This window comes from Triticum aestivum, chromosome 2B (assembly GCF_018294505.1).
Source record: "Triticum aestivum cultivar Chinese Spring chromosome 2B, IWGSC CS RefSeq v2.1, whole genome shotgun sequence".
Lineage (NCBI taxonomy): Eukaryota > Viridiplantae > Streptophyta > Magnoliopsida > Poales > Poaceae > Triticum > Triticum aestivum.
The window spans coordinates 193,360,757-193,377,301 of NC_057798.1; the positions used below are offsets into that span (position 1 = coordinate 193,360,757).

The 16,545-nt window shown below is 43.2% G+C and overlaps 1 long non-coding RNA gene across 3 annotated transcripts; it reads right to left on the reverse strand.

Annotated features, from left to right (window-relative positions):
* Positions 1-1,244: 1,244 nt before the first annotated feature.
* Positions 1,245-5,598, reverse strand: LOC123044302 (uncharacterized). 3 transcript variants are annotated; one of them, XR_006419967.1, is made up of 6 exons: positions 4,907-5,598; positions 4,594-4,808; positions 3,957-4,085; positions 3,448-3,585; positions 2,825-2,884; positions 1,245-1,466 (listed from the first exon to the last, which is right to left on the reverse strand). It is a non-coding gene; the product is annotated as an uncharacterized lncRNA (long non-coding RNA). The 3 variants fall into 3 exon arrangements; XR_006419965.1 differs by having other exon boundaries at positions 4,594-4,813; positions 4,907-5,586; XR_006419966.1 differs by having other exon boundaries at positions 4,678-4,813; positions 4,907-5,582.
* Between the last annotated feature and the right edge of the window lie 10,947 nt (positions 5,599-16,545).

Consider the following 16,545-nt stretch of genomic DNA (forward strand, 5'->3'; position numbering starts at 1 on the left):
ACTTTGATTGATATGCATGAAGGTACCAACTCCGTCAAGGAATCCAAGTTGGATGTGCTTCAAAGTCAGCTTGACAAGTTCAAGATGAAGGATGGTGAAGGTGTCGCTGAAATGTACTCTAGGCTTGCTCTTATCACAAATGAGATTGCCGGCTTAGGAAGTGAAGAGATGACCGACAAATTCATCATCAAGAAGATCCTAAGAGCTTTGGATGGAAAATATGATACCGTGTGCACATTGATCCAAATGATGCCCAACTACAAAGATCTCAAGCCAACGGAAGTCACTGGAAGAATTGTTGCTCATGAGATGTCACTCAAGGATAAGGAGGAGCTCCACAACAAGTAAAGTGGTGCTTACAAAGCCTCATGTGATGAAGATGCTAATGAAGACCCCGAGTATGTTGATTTCAATAGTGATGAAGATGACTTGCTAGGTGATCATGATTCACTTGTTGACAACTCTAGTGATGAATACTATGATGAAACGTCAATTAATCATGCTAATCAAGATAAAACGAATGACAATGATAAGGAGAAGATTGAGCTCCTAATTAAAGAACTAAACACTCTTAAGTTAGCTCATGAAACTATCTTAGGAGATCATCGAGAACTTTTAAGGACTCATGAGAAGTTACGCTTTGAAAAGCTCAACCTTGAGCAAGAGCATGAGTTGTTAAAGGCAATCAATGATGATGTTTGCAAGAAAAGTTCTTCTTACACACTACACCACAACACTACATTCCCAACAACCAGGTTAGTGGGGAATACAACTTCTTCCAACAGACAGTCAGTCGGGAAAAACTATTGCCGACCAACATTGTCTGTTTGGTAAAGTCCAGACGGGAAAACCCTTTCCCGACCGACATAGCTTTCCCGACCGGCTGCTTGATGGCTATGGAATATCTTTCCCGACCAACAGCCTGTTGGGCCTACCATGGGCCTTTCCCGACCAACAGTCTGTTGGGGCAGCCACGGGCCTTTCCCGACCGACTATTGGATAGGGTATTCTTTCCCATCCAACAATCTGTTGGGCCTAGCATTAGGCTTTCCCAACCGACTATCAGACGGGGTTTGTTTTGCCAACCAACAATCAGATGGGGTTTTCTTTTGCCGAAAAACAGTTCATCAACATTTGTTTAGCCAACCACAACTTCAATTAATGTATGGTACTGATTGTCACATACATATAGTTCATGTGCTCTAAGCATAATCACCCAAACACCATACGTCAGGCTCACATCGGGAGCACCAAACTTTTTTTATTTCATTAACTAATTGGCACATACATACACTTCAATCTGTTCTAAACAAAACCACTGAGACACCATACATCAGGTTTACAAAAGGACAGCCAAAAGATGCAACTATGAGACATTAGTTGTACAAAATGAAAGCTAAAACATCTAGTTGACGTGGATCGTTGGCTTCATGGTTCCCTGTGAGTGTAGTCCTTCTGTTTGCTTCCTGCAAAAGTTAGCCAATTCTCAATTATAATACACTATTAGGAACTATACTACAGCACCAAACTGCCAAATATACAGGATCATCGCATTCTCAAAAATATAAATATTAATAAATACAGAGAATTCAATAATCATGTGTTAACACTAATGTTGATCCTCGGTTGAGATTGTTAGCACTAATCTCAATATTTTGTATCCGCGTACTTACTTTGCTTTCGTTATGCATGTAACATAGATGGTCTAGGAGTATCTAGTTGTCGAAGCTTAAATCGAGTGGGCGGAGGAGGCGAGATACCGGGCTGTCGTGCGATGCGGCGCGCATGGTGAGATGCTGATGGCGGCGTGAAGCCGCGGTGCTGTGCGATGCAGCACGCCGTGTGAAGCGGCAAGGCGCTTGACGACTGGAATGGCTGGACAAATATCGGCTAGAGGAGAATAGGCAAGTTAGTTAGTTTGTTAGCTGCATGGCTGCTGACCAGGTGTGTGGCCGTTGAGTGGAGCTGCGCAAGTGGACATGCATGCATGTAGGGATTACCAAGTGCATGAGTTAGTTGTGTGAGTGGGCGTGAGTTAGTGCCTAGACGTGATGTTAGTGGCCGGATATGGCGCCTGAGTGGTGCGTGAAGGTCAGCTTCCTATGTATATATAAGTTACAATGAAAAAAGAGAAAAGAGGCTGAGAGGGCTCGAGGAAAAGGCAAGGCAAAGCTAGTTTCCTCCATGGTGAAGTGTGTGTTTTCTGCCCTGGTGTGTGTGTCCTTGTGTTATTGAGAGAAGATAGGAACCACAAGAGAGATGTGAGAGGAAGAAGAGGTGCTGCGGGAGGCAGCGCCAACAGAGATCACCCCAGCCAGCCCACCATCTCCATAAGGAGTTGATAGGTCAGCAAAGGCGTTTGTTTCTTCTCTTTAAAAATAAGATAAATTACTCTATTGGCATAGGCAAAAAAATTGGAGTGCGCATGATCTTGAGGTAGCAGAAGAGTTTAAAGCATCTATTTGTGTTTATACAATTAGTTCTGTATTATATAAATAATTGATTCTTCTGCATTTGTATTATTGTCAGCATCTCATTCTGAACAGACTACAATTTGTGAAACCATTCTCATTGCAAAATTGCCAAAAACTAATAAGAAAACACAACCTTCTTTTTAAAGGGACCTGCTTATCCACTAACTACAGTTACCTGGATAATTTTAGCATTCAAATTTGTAGCATTACCAAGCTTGGGTTGAATAAATAATTTTATATCAATTTAATTCAAAAGGATCAATCTAAAATAGTATGCATATTAAGAAGCTACATCAGTTTGCGATGAACATCATTCCTATCCGCAGCAAGAGTTTTCAATGTGCACAAACCTTGACAAATGATGTCCGGCTTGCCGCTCGCCAGACCAGGATGTGCGCCACTCAAAATTCCTGAACAATAGTGGTTGCTAATCAATCGAAACAGGAGAAACAAGGATTCAGGCTAACCAGCTGAAGCAGGATAAAAGATGCACCAAAACAAGCTAGAAACGATGTAAACACGTCAGCGTGCATCCTTACGAAAGGGGCACGTAGGAAGATCTCTTTATAATATGTTATGCATGTATGGATAATCATCATTCAAGTAGAGCCAACATTACACTTCTGCAACTTCTACAGCAATAATGACATTATATATTACATCACCTCTATGAAATTTACTGCTGCTGAGCAAAAAAGGATTACATAATACATTTGATAGTGAGAGATTTCTTTTTACCAAAACGAATAAGAGAAAAGAATGGCGCTGAACTAAACAAAGGGCAGTGACCATAAGTTGAGTAATATTGTTAAACACGACAATCAACAAAACTCATTGGAATAAGATTTAAATTACATGGTCTAATAAGATCTCCTTATCTCGATGAATCTCAAACTAGGATTTCGATATCTCAGTAAATCTTAGATTCAGAGTTTCTAAAAGCTGCAATAATGCTTTACAAATTAGAGCTTACCTAAAAGTAAAGAATATCTTGCCCAGAAGCCGAGGTAGGGACTCATTGAGTATGCGTATGACTATAAACTGCAAACTGTACGCTAGCTCTAATCTTGGTTGAAAGTAGCCAATTCTGAAGGCATCAGACTGTCAGCACCTGCAACATCTCAAGTATATGAATACCATTTTTGTGAAAATCATGTACTAACATTAAACATCAATGTTGAATTTACACAACCATACTGTCAGCAACAAAGGCATGAATGAAACAAAAAGAATGTGGCCTATCTAATAATAGTAGGAAGAGCAACATAAATCCATATTCTCCTTGCAATGTGGCTTATCTAATAAAAATACGAAGAGCGAAATAAATCTATGTTCTCCCAGCATTCTATGGTGCATGTTTTGCCTTGTTTGTGATCAGAAGAATATGGAGGCTACTGTGAAAGTCAAGCTGTGCCTAACAAATCAACATTCCAAGTTTCAGGCAGGATATGAACCAAGAAAATACTGATTTTCTATACATACATCACACTCGTGGTGATTTTCGCGAAGAGGTGCAAGCTGTTGGCAGCGTCGAATGGCTTGGGCTCCGAGTCCAGCACCGCTGCGGCAGCCTCCCACTCCGTCTAAGTGTATGGGATGCAAAGAAGAATCCTGGGAAAATATGGGATAGATGAGCTATTCTGGAAGTTACAGAACTACTGAATCAAATTTAAAGAGAAAATAAAACTGTAAAATCTATAGAAGCATGACTGTATAAATACAAACTGCTAGATATGTATTTTATCTTCATTCCAGAAAAACTGAACTAAGTTTAATATAGTCTTATGTTTGCCAGAATTCTACAATGCTTAAATAAAAGTCTGAAACATTAGTATGATTATTTGGACCTTTTGTGGAACCTGAAGCTAGTTCTCAGGGTTGTCCCTCGTCTCAAAGCACATATATGTGGATACATTTTTCTATATATATAAAGTAATGATTTTTCATATGATGAATACCCTTGTATTGACCATCAGGCACACATAGCATAATATAGTCTGGCAAGGGTTTAAACATCACAAACTACAACTCACAAGCTCCAAAGTTCACAAATCAATCACAACCAGTTCATAAAACAGTAGCTAATTAAGGTTTCCTGCAACACTACTGAAAGGAATACCTGTAGCATAGATTTTTCTTTTCAGTAATAGCATCAAGCTTGTTCTTCTCAAGTTCTCATATCCAGAAATCACACGAGATGTACCTCTTAGACTGCATTTCCGGCTACCCCATTAGCAGATAGAGCCCCTGTTTTTAATGCTCTGCTTGTTGCTTGAGCTCGAGCTCACATCCAAAACGCTGCTTGCTGGATAGAAGTACTATTCCAAGTCATGGCTGATCTGAACGGAAAAGGGAAAAGCAAATAAATCAACTAACGGCAGCACCGATTGGGGACGGGCGGAGAGGGGGAGGAGAGTGAAAAGAACACTCACCACCGGCGGGAGGGGAATCACCAGCAGTCAACGACCAGATCCTTCTTCGAACGAACCGGCGAGCGCAGATGGGAGGAAGCCCATGGCATGGCCGCGGTGGTGGCGGTCCCTGGGTGACGACTGATGAGAGGGGGCGCGAGTGCTCTCTCTCGCAGGTGACCCACCTCTCCCTCCCTCCCTCCCTCCCTCTCTCAGCCCTGGATCTGAGAGGGATGGCGGCGTCCACCATCGCGCCTTGGCCTCTCCCCGAACTGCAGCGAATGGTTAGTAGTGTTCGGGGCCTAAGCAGTGGGGGTGCAGGAGGATGAAGGAGACAGGTGACGGCGTGCTAGAGACGGCGGGCGGTCGGCGGCGTGCGGGCGGCGGCGGAGGGAGTGCGTGAGAGGATTTAGGTTTGGGGGATTTGGAATTGGTCGTGGCACTTGTCGAAGGCCGAATGAAAAAATAGGATGGAGGCTTGGCGCTAAGTTTTTGGCCCGCGCGCGCAAAGACGGGCCGGCCCAATTGGCAATGAATAGTCGGTCGGCATTAATCCCCGACCAACAGTCTGATGAAGATATAAGCTTTCCCGACCGATTGTCCAACGTGAAACATCCAAGTATTGCCGACAGACAGTTGGACACAATACATCAGTATTACCGACCAACAGTTAGATAGAAGTTTTCCCGACCAACAGTCTGTTGGCAAAATTGACTTTTCCCGACACACATCGGTAGGCAAATCTAGTGCGTGGTGTAGTGACATTGCCAAGCGTTTACTCTTATCTACTTACATGCCTCAAGTCAAGTATAGTAACAAGAACAAGAAAGATTCTTCCTCTAGCAGTAACAATAATCATGCTAAATCCAATGTTGTTGCTTCTAGTAGTTCTCTTGATTCCACTAATAATTCTCTTAGCCAAGTTACACTTGAGCAAGCAAATAGCCTATTGAAGGGAATTATAGAGAAAGGTGTTTACAAGAGCCTTGCCGGGAGTAAGCAATTCGAGGAAATTGTACGCAAGCAAGGAAGGCACCGGAAGAACCAAGGTGTTGGTTTTGAACAAAAGTTCAATGCCAATGGAGTTGAGTGGGAAGAAGATCAATACCCCAAGATGAAGTTTGTTCCTCAACAAGAGAAGTATGGTCCTACTTCTTTCAAAGGAACACAAGCTCAAAATGATCTTCCACCACAAGACCACAAGCAAAAAGGCAAGGACAAGCTTCAAGAGGAGATTGATGCATTTGAAGAAGCTCCTAGGCCTTGGTCAAGTGGGTTCCCAATACTACATCAAGTTCTACTTCATCAAGTTCGACTACAACTCAAAGGATTCCCATCAAGATGATGTGGATCCCAAAGAAGAAGAACTAGAGAGTTCTTGAGGGTGACTCTGCCAACATATTTCACTCTTATCATTTTGGCGAGGACACGTGCAATCAACTTCCACATCTTGCACTAGTTCAAGGAGTCACAAACCCTCTTGTTGGTAAGACAAGGGACAAGGTAACCTAATGCTTTCATGGACATCATCTTGCATATGCATCACTCTATGTCTATGGATATCCTTGTTTGTTCCTTGTGGGACTAACCCGTGTAGGTATTGAAAGTGCAACTCACTCCAACGGATTGCTCCAAATCATCTACATCAACATTGAGCATCCACATCTTCAACATCTACATGAAGTCATCATCGACAAAACCCAAGGTTAGTTCTTCCCTCTTAGGGGGGATCTCACATCTACGGGGAGCTTTACTCTAAGAATTGAGCTAAAGCAACTACAATGGTGTGAACACAACAATGCTTTATGTAAAAGTGGTAACCCCACTTGTGCTTAAATGATGAGTATGACCTATGATTAAATGTTCTCATTTGACTCCTAAGTCAATATACTCATATATATATATGACCTAGTCATCGCCAATTGCTTGATAGATGCTAGTATTGCATGTGCATGCTTTGTCACATATTTCATTTGCCATTTTATTGTGTGAGCATGCTGGTTGCATATTTTACTCATTCGAGGACATCCACTTGTTGTTTTGATTGTTTGGTTTCTCTTTCTTTCTCCAAGTGGATGGACAAGAATGCCTAAGAACCTTCTCTAGCTATCTATGCTTTTCTTGTCTCAAACTCTATTCATGCTACATCACAAAGTTTGATCAAATCAGATTCAAGCCACTCTGTGTGAGGAGCAATCGGAGTCCCCGATTCGTCATAGACTTAAACTTCCAAAACCTCTTTGTGCATTTCGGTCTGACCGATTCATCCATTTCGGTCATACCGAGATCACTAAGTTGATCTAGGTTTTCAATCTCGGTGCAACCGATTTGAACTTTTGGATCACACCGAGTTGCAGTAACTGCTTGCAGTAATGCATCTCGGTGCCACCGAGTTGTTCCACTCAGTCACGCTGACAGGGTCAGGCTATATATACCCCCGGGCCAAAATTTGGAAACTTTTCTGAAACCCTTCGCCCGCACACAGCCTGCTCTACCTCTTCGGGTCTCCGGATCATCCTCCTCATCTCCAATGACCTCCCGCCGCTGGTCTCCACCACCATCAACAGGATTCTTCTCCGCCGTTGTCGCCATAGCAAATCCATCGCCGAACTAGGGTATGGATTTGAAACTTTGTGCTATCCTCACTCCAATTCCTAGCACATTGCATTGCCATGAATCTTGCCACGTTTGAAATCTTCTTATCCAGCGAAACTACTCCGTAGATTAGTTTTGGATTGAAAATTTAGGGTTAGGTTTCCGCCGAATTCATCTCGGACCGACTGAGTTGTAGAAATCGGTCTCACCAATTTGGCTCAGGCCATTGCACATGTGATTCTCGGTCTGACCGAGAATTGCAAATCGGTGTGACCGAGATCAATTCTTTGTGAAACCCTAGCAGTCTCGGTGCCACCGAACTATGACTTGGTCTGACCGAGTTCACTAGTTTAGGTTCCAAAAGCTGCTTCGGTATCACCGAGTTTAGAAATCGGTAGCTCCGAAATGCATTCTACGGAAACCTAAAACTAAGTTTTTGACTCAATTGTTTGCAAAAACCTCTATGCTTTGTGATGCTCATCCACTCTACCTCATCTACGTCTATTCACAGGGTTTGCTGTCAGAGTTTGCATCATGTCAGATCAGAGTGACAGTCAGAACAAGTCTGAGGAGCAAGTTCATATGAGTGAGGGCACTAGTCCCTCTAGAAGTTATGATGATGGTAGCAGGAGCACACCCAGCAATTTTCCCAAGGCAGCAACCAGGACCAGAAAGAAGAAAACCTCAGATTCTGAAGATGAGGACTATGTGGCTGTTGAGGATGAGGCCACCTCAAAGAAGAAGGTGCTGAAGAAGAAATATGGCACAACTGCATCCACTAAGCCAGGAATGCAAAAGAAGGCACCTGCAAGGAGAATTCCAACTTCCAAACCTAGGAAGGTTGCCACTGGTGAAACCATGAAGTTCACCATTGAGTCTGATGAGGAAGCTGCTAGCCAAGATAAGAAGAAGAAGAAGAGAGTCAGAACTACAACTGCCAAAGTACTTGGCAAGCCCTCTATGAGGAGAGACTCTGAAGAAGAAGAGTAAGAGGTTGCTGCTCCTGCACCTAAAGCTCAAAAGCTGATGGGAGATGCTATAAGATCAGGGGTTGCTCCATCTAAGCCCAAAGATGCTCCCAAGGCTGCTTATCCTAAGCCCAAGTCTGCACCAAAGAGGAATACCATGAGTATTCCAGCTGAAGAGAAGAACAAGGCCCCAATGCCTGAAGCAGCTGAAGAAGAAGATGAAGATTCACTTGTTTTGAGAAAGTTGAAGCCCAAGATTTCTGATCATAATGATGCTCATCCAGTTGCAGAAGATATGAAGCTCAGGAAGGATGCAGGTCTGAGACTCTGGAGACAGACTGATGCCTATGCTGTCAGAAGAAGAACTATAGTGGACTACAGGTTCCACACTAAGGAACAGCAGGATTTCTGTGAGACAGTGTTGCTTGACAAGAAGCCCATAGTATGTGACATGAGATGGGTTGACTGGGATTACATCAAGAAAAATGAAGAGCACTATCCAGGAGTTTATGACAGTTTCAAGTCTTGTGGAGTTGAAGACTTTGTTGGCCAGAAGCTCACAAAGTGGAATGATGAACTTATTATGCAGTTTTACTCCACAACTCATTTCTACCCAGATGGGAAGATAGTCTGGATGTCTGAGGGTACTAGGTACCAATCAACAGTTGAAGAATGGTCTGAATTGATAAATGCTCCAAAAGAGAATGAGGATGACTTGGATGTCTATGCCAAGAAGAAGAAAGACCACAACTCCATGGCTCACATGTACAGAGAGATCCCAGATGCTGCACTAGAGACACATAAGTTTGGATCTGTACATTACCTATTGTTAGGATTGCCTACTATCAACTGGATCTTAAGGCACACTTTGCTGCCCAAGTCAGGTGATCACAAGATGATTAGAGGCCATGCAATCAACTTGCTGCATATATTTGATGTGCCTCAGAAATTCAAAGTCATGAGCCTAAGTGTGGAAACAATCAAAAGGATTGTTGCTGATCAGAAGAGGAGTTGTGGGTATGCCCCACACATTCACGAGCTTATAAACTCCAAGATGGGAACAGGCACATATCTTTTGGACAAGGAGCACCTGCCCATCTATCCTGATTTCGAGGACAACACCATTGTGATGGATGAAAATGAACCATCATCTGTGCAAGCACAAGAGAAGAAAGAGAAGGCAAGGGCAGAGAAAGCTGCAAAGATGCCAACTGCTGAAGAGGCATCTCAGATTTTCCTGAAGAGCAAGCAAGATCAGCTTGGCTACTTGATTGCCTCCACCTTGAGGATTGAGAAGGGCTTGGCCACCTTGACTCAAAACCAGGAGAGCTTGGAGAGAATCATAGAGCAGAAGTTTTATGCTCTTGATGTCAAAGTTACTGAGATCCAAACTGCAGTTGAGCAACTTCAGGAGGATGTGGAGGAGAAGAAGGGCAAGTCTACTACTAATGCTTTTGCTAGAGTGCCCAGAGGACAGAGGTCTGCTGCAATGCCTGTTCTAGACACCAGAGCTACATCATCTGCACCAGCTACAGCTTCAGTGCCTCCAGCTCCAGCACCCACTCCACCAGCTCCAGCTACATCAACAGAAGACTTCGTCCATGGAGCCATCTCTACACCATCACATGAAGACCAAGCCTGAGAGTCGTTTAGCACTATGCATTTTTATGAACTTTTTGGTAACTTGTTGCCAAAGGGGGAGAAAAATGTATAGATCATAGGCTTCGAGAGAGTGTGTTGCTTTTGATCTCTCTTGTCTTCTTGGTGGTTGAACTTCGTTATTTGTGTGCTTGATACATTATGCTTGTGTGAGATACTTGGATGATCATATGCTATGCTACATTAATGCTTGTTGGATGATATTATCTATTATCTTCTCATATGATCATTCACTTTGCTTGGTGATGAGTGCATGTGTTTAATTATTATCATTTTGAGCGCTCCACCAAGATGTATGTGACATGGAAGAGTAACCCATGATCCTAAATCATTGTGCATTTGCAGTCCAAAGCAAATTTTAAATAATGCAAAATTTAGGGGGAGCTCTTCCTTTTCACATACTTCTCAAAGCGACAATGTTTTTCAATCTTATTATCGTTTGTCGAAGCTTTGATATATATGTTGTCATCAATAACCAAAAAGGGGGATTGAAAGTGCAACTATCCCTGGGTGGTTTTGGTAATTCCTAACAACATATATCTCATTGAGCTAATGCTATTTCAAGATAAATATTTCATGAAAGCTCAATGATTGGCATGGCATGGATGAGAAAAGTGGATCCCTCAAAATGCTAAGGACAAAAGGATTGGCTCAAGCTCAAAGCACGAGACTCTACATTTTCTATTTAGTGATCCAAGATCACATTGAGTCTATAGGAAAAGCCAATACTATCAAGGAGGGATGAGGTGTTGCTTAATGGCTTTCTTGCTCAAAATGCTTAGTGATATGCTCCAAAGCCCTCAACTACTTTCTCACATCCACATATGACCTAAACCAAAGGTCCAACTCGGCCCCACCAATTCTTTCTATCCAGCGCCACCGATTTCAAATGTCATAGCCACTGCCACAAGCCCTAGGCAAATCGGTCTCACTGATAGGGATCTCGGTCTCACCGAGATGGGATTGTAGTCTCTCTGCTTCCCTTCGTAATGTTTCGGTCAAACTGAGATGAGCGATTGGTCCCACCGAGATTGCAATGCACACTCTCTGTTTCCCTTTCGTAACATTTCGGTCCAACCAAGATGAGCGAATCGGTCCCACCGAGTTTGCCTAAACAACCCTCTATGTGTCCATTACCAAAACCGGTCTCACCGAGTTTGTGTAATCGGTCTCACCGAGATTACATTATGCCCTTACCCTAACCATATCGGTCCCACCGAGTTGCATGTCGGTCCCACCGAAAATCCTAACGGTCACATTATTTGCTAAATCATTCTGACCGAGTTTGACGATTCGGTCCCACCGAGATTGGCAAGTTGTGTGTAACGGTTAGATTTTGTGTGGAGGCTATATATACCCCTCCACCCACTCTTCATTCGTTGAGAGAGCCATCAGAACATGCCTACACTTCCAACATACATTTTCTGAGAGAGAACAACCTACTCATGTGTTGAGACCAAGATATTCCGTTCCTACCATATGAATCTTGATCTCTAGCCTTCCCCAAGTTGCTTTCCACTCAAATCTTCTTTCCACCAAATCCAAATCCTATGAGAGAGAGTTGAGTGTTGGGGAGACTATAATTTGAAGCACAAGAGCAAGGAGTTCATCATCAACACACCATTTGTTACTTCTTGGAGAGTGGTGTCTCCTAGATTGGCTAGGTGTCACTTGGGAGCCTCCGACAAGATTGTGGAGTTGAACCAAGGAGTTTGTAAGGGCAAGGAGATCGCCTACTTCGTGAAGATCTACCCTAGTGAGGCAAGTCCTTCGTGGGAGACGGCCATGGTGGGATAGACAAGGTTGCTTCTTTGTGGACCCTTCGTGGGTGGAGCCCTCCGTGGACTCGCGCAGCCGTTACCCTTCATGGGTTGAAGTCTCCATCAACGTGGATGTACGATAGCACCACCTATCGGAACCACGACAAAAACATCTGTGTCTCCAATTACGTTTGCCTTCTCAAACTCCTCCCCTTTACCTTCATATGCAATTGTTTTACATTCCGCTGCTATACTCTTAGAATTGCATGTGTAGGTTGATTGCTTGACTTGTGCTAAGTTGCTAAAATCTGCCAAGAACTAAAATTGGGAAAATGCTAGATTTTTATTTGGTCAAGTAATCTAATCACCCCCCTCTAGACATACTTTTGATCCTACAGACAATGAGACAAAGAAGAAGAAGAAGAGTGAGGAATATGATTCTAATGACAAGAAGAAGAAGAAATCCTCAAAGTTTTCTTCCAAGTCTTCATCACACAAGAAGAGCTCATCAGGCAAGGCTCGTGCATTTTTTGGCAAGGAGATGGATTCAGAGGAGGAGTCTGCATCTGAGGAGGCGGAGGTGGAGTGTGAAGAGGAATCTGATTCTGGAGTAGCAAGCCCGGCTCTAGCTTCTGCATATGTCGCCAAGTCCATCTTCAACACTGAAGACAATGGCCTCGTCACCAACGTTGATGCCAAGGATGAGGATGACTCTGCTCCCACCTACTGCTTCATGGCATGTGGGTCCAAGGATCATAGCTGGTCGTATGTCTTCTAGCAAAAGCTTCAGAGTGATGGCTCTGGCATCGGAGGCTAGGACATGCTGGCATGAGGAACTTGTATACTCTCACAAAGAAGAAGCATGTCGTGGGCATCGAGGGCGTCAAGTTCAAGAAGGATCATCTGTGTGGTGCTTGTGAAGCTGGGAAGATGACTAGGGCCAAGCATCCCTCGAAGACAATCATGATGACATCACAACCCTTCGAGCTACTTCACATGGACTTATTCGGCCCTACTCACTACTCTACTCTTACTACCATTGCTGGTCTCTATGGCTTCGTCATTGTTGATGATTACTCAAGATATACATGGGTGCACATAATCCTCTACAAGACTGAAGTGCAGGATGTCTTCAGACGATTTGCCAATCGTGCCATGACAAACTATGGCATCAAGATCAAGCACATCAGAAGTCACAATGGCACAGAATTCAAGAACACCAGCCTCGACACTTATCTTGATACACTGGGCATCACTCATGAGTTTTCAGCTCCTTACACACCTCAACAGAATGGCATCATGGAGCGCAAGAACATAACCCTCATTGAGATGGCTCGAATGATGGTTGATGAGTACAAGACTCCAAGGAAGTTTTGGCCTGAAGCCATTGATATTGCATGCCATGTCATCAACCGTGTTTATCTTCACAAGATTCTAAAGAAGACATCATATGAGCTGCTAATTGGTAAGAAGCCAAACGTCAGTTACTTCAGAGTATTTGGTGCTAGGTGCTGGATCAAGGATCCACATCACACTTAAAAATTTGCAACGAAAGCACATGAAGGTTTTATGCTTGGATACGGAAAGGATTCGCACTCCTACAGAGTCTTCAACCTCTTTCACTATAAAGTGGTTGAAACTGTGGATGTGCGGTTTGATTAGACTAACGGCTCACAAAGAGAGCACCTGCCAAGTGTGCTAGATGAAGTCCCTCCTAGTGAATCTATCAAGCTCATGGGTACTGGAGAAATCATACCTTCAGAAGCTCAGGCTGAAGAAGAAATCATCATTGCACCAAATCAACCCGAAGACAATGCTTAGCCTGAAGTCAATGCTGAAGCTGAAGACAATGATCTGCAAGGGCAAAATCTTTGTCCGGTTCATCCCCGTGTTGTAAATGAAGTATAGATTGAGAAGATAATTGGTAGCATTAATGCACCTGGTCCACTCACTCGTTCAAGAGCAATGCAGATAGCAAATTTCTATGGGCACTTTGCATTTTTCTCTATATCTAAACCCAAGAAAGTTGATGAAGCCTTCATGGAACCTGGATGGATTCAAGCTATGCAAGAAGAACTTCATCGGTTCGAGCTGAACAATGTATGGGAACTGGTCAAGCGTCCTGATCCTCACAAGCACAATATCATTGGCAATCAAATGGATCTATCGCAACAAACAAGATGAGCATGGTCAAGTTGTCAGAAACAAGGCTCGTCTAGTTGCTCAAGCTTACACTCAAATAGAAGGGGATTGACTTCGATGAAACATTTTCTCCCATGGCAAGGCTTGAATCCATTCGCATACTGCTAGCCTACCAACCATCACAACATTCTTCTGTACCAAATGGATGTGAAGAGTGCCTTTCTCAATGGCAAGATTGAAGAAGAAGTGTATGTCGCACAACCACCTAGCTTTGAAGATCCAAAACATCCCGATATGGTATACAAGCTCAACAAGGCACTGTATGGCCGCAAACAAGCTCCTCGCGCTTGGTATGAAACACTCAAAGACTTCATGAAGAGCAAAGGCTTCAAACCTGGTTCTCTAGATCCGACACTCTTCACGAAGACATATGACGGTGAACTGTTTGTGTGTCAAATCTATGTGGATGACATTATCTTCGGCTGCACTGACAAAAGATACAGTGATGAGTTTGGGCACATGATGCAAGAGCAATATCAGATGTCCATGATGGGTGAGCTGAAATTTTTCCTTGGTCTTCAAATCCGTCAGCAGAACAATGGCATCTTCATATCACAGGAGAAATACCTCAAAGATTGCCTGAAGAAGTTTGGAATGCAAGACTGCAAAGGATACACGACGCCAATGCCAACCAAAGGTCATCTGGGCCCTGACGACAATGTAAAGAGTTCGATCAAAAGGTATACCACTCCATGATTGGTTCTTTACTTTACTTATGTGCATCTATGCTAGATATAATGCTTAGCATTTGCATGTGTGCCCGATTCCAAGCAGCACCAAAGGAGTCGCATCACCTAGCAGTGAAGCGAATACTTCGATATTTGGCTTACATCCCAACAATAGGATTATGGTATCCAAAGGGCTCAACATTTGATCTGATTGGATACTCTAATGCTGATTATGCCGGTGACAAGGTTGATCGCAAGTCCACTTCAGGAACATGTCACTTTCTCGGTCGATCACTTGTCTGTTGGTTTTCAAAGAAGCATAACTGTGTATCACTCTCCACTGTTGAATCTAAATACATTGTTGTTGCATCATGCTATGCTCAGCTTCTCTGGATGAAGCAAACACTCAAGCACTATGGCATCAACACGAAAAATGTACCACTCTTCTGTGATAATGAAAGCGCCATCAAGCTTTCCAAGAATCCAGTTCAGCACTCAAAGACAAAGCACATTCAGATCCATCATCACTTTCTCAGAGATCATGTCAGCAAGGAAGATATTGATATCATTCACGTCAACACTGAAGAGCAATTGGCAGATATCTTCACTAAGCCCTTGGATGAGAAAAGGTTTTGCAAGTTGCGGTGTGAGCTAAATATCTTAGAATCCTCAAATGTCTTCTAATTGGACACACATCCTAACGCTTATGCATGTTGACGACTTAGATGTGCAACACACGAAGTAACGTATATCCTTAATCAATGAAGACTTACCCTCTGAGTGTGAATACATTAATGTGGAATTTGACTTCGGAGTGCCACGATAATTGTGCGTCATGTCTGGGTTTAATACTTCCTATGTGGTTGGTAACGCCACCACCAAATTCTTATAGAAGTGTTCTGTCCTCTACAACATTCACTTATAGCTATGTCTTCATTCTTGAATCTCTATTTATCTAAGTGAATGTGATCGGACCCTAACCTATTATGTGCTTCTACCTCAAACTCTATCTGTCCAAATCATATGCATTCTATTGAAAACTGTCAATTGTCTTCTCTGAGTCCTTGTCAGTAGAAGACAATCTGACAAACATTTAAATCTGTTTTAATGTTGTATCCTTATTGCCTGTATATCAGAGAAGCCGGAACAACCACCCGACAATCCAGGCATGTGTGGGAACATGGAACAACTTTCAATGAGTTGCATGCGTGCCACGTGTCTCTCATATGTGTACCACCACGGCACTTGCGTAATTGCGCTGTGCCACCCTCCTCCTTCTTATAAATATTCACCCGTGCGATCAATATCTATTCTTCCACCTCGCCACCTCGCACAAACCCTAGTGCCTCCGCTAGCTCGTGTCGACGTTGGAGACGAAGCGCTTAGCTACCGCGACATCTTCGACGTCGTCCTCACGCCGGCCGTGGACCTCGTCCTCTCTGCCGCTGTCGTAGGTGTCTTCCGCCGCCAAGTTAGGGCGCGGGAGATTGAACTGCTCGGCCTCTCGTTCAACCTCATCTAGCAGTTCATCAGGGGTAATTAAATCTTACTTTTTACTACCTTTTTGATCCGTCAAATCCGTCCACTTCAACCAAAAGTGGTTTCTTCACTTCCAAATCTAGATATAACTTCTCCTGCATCTCATACCATGCCAAGTATATTCACTTATGCTTCATAACTAGTTAGATTCCTCACTTGTACTTATTCATGGATTCGTACAAATCTGGAACCAACTCTCTCCAAATAAGTGAATGTCTTCGCACTATGAGATCAATGTCTTCTAAACTGATTTATCTTCAAAATCTTCT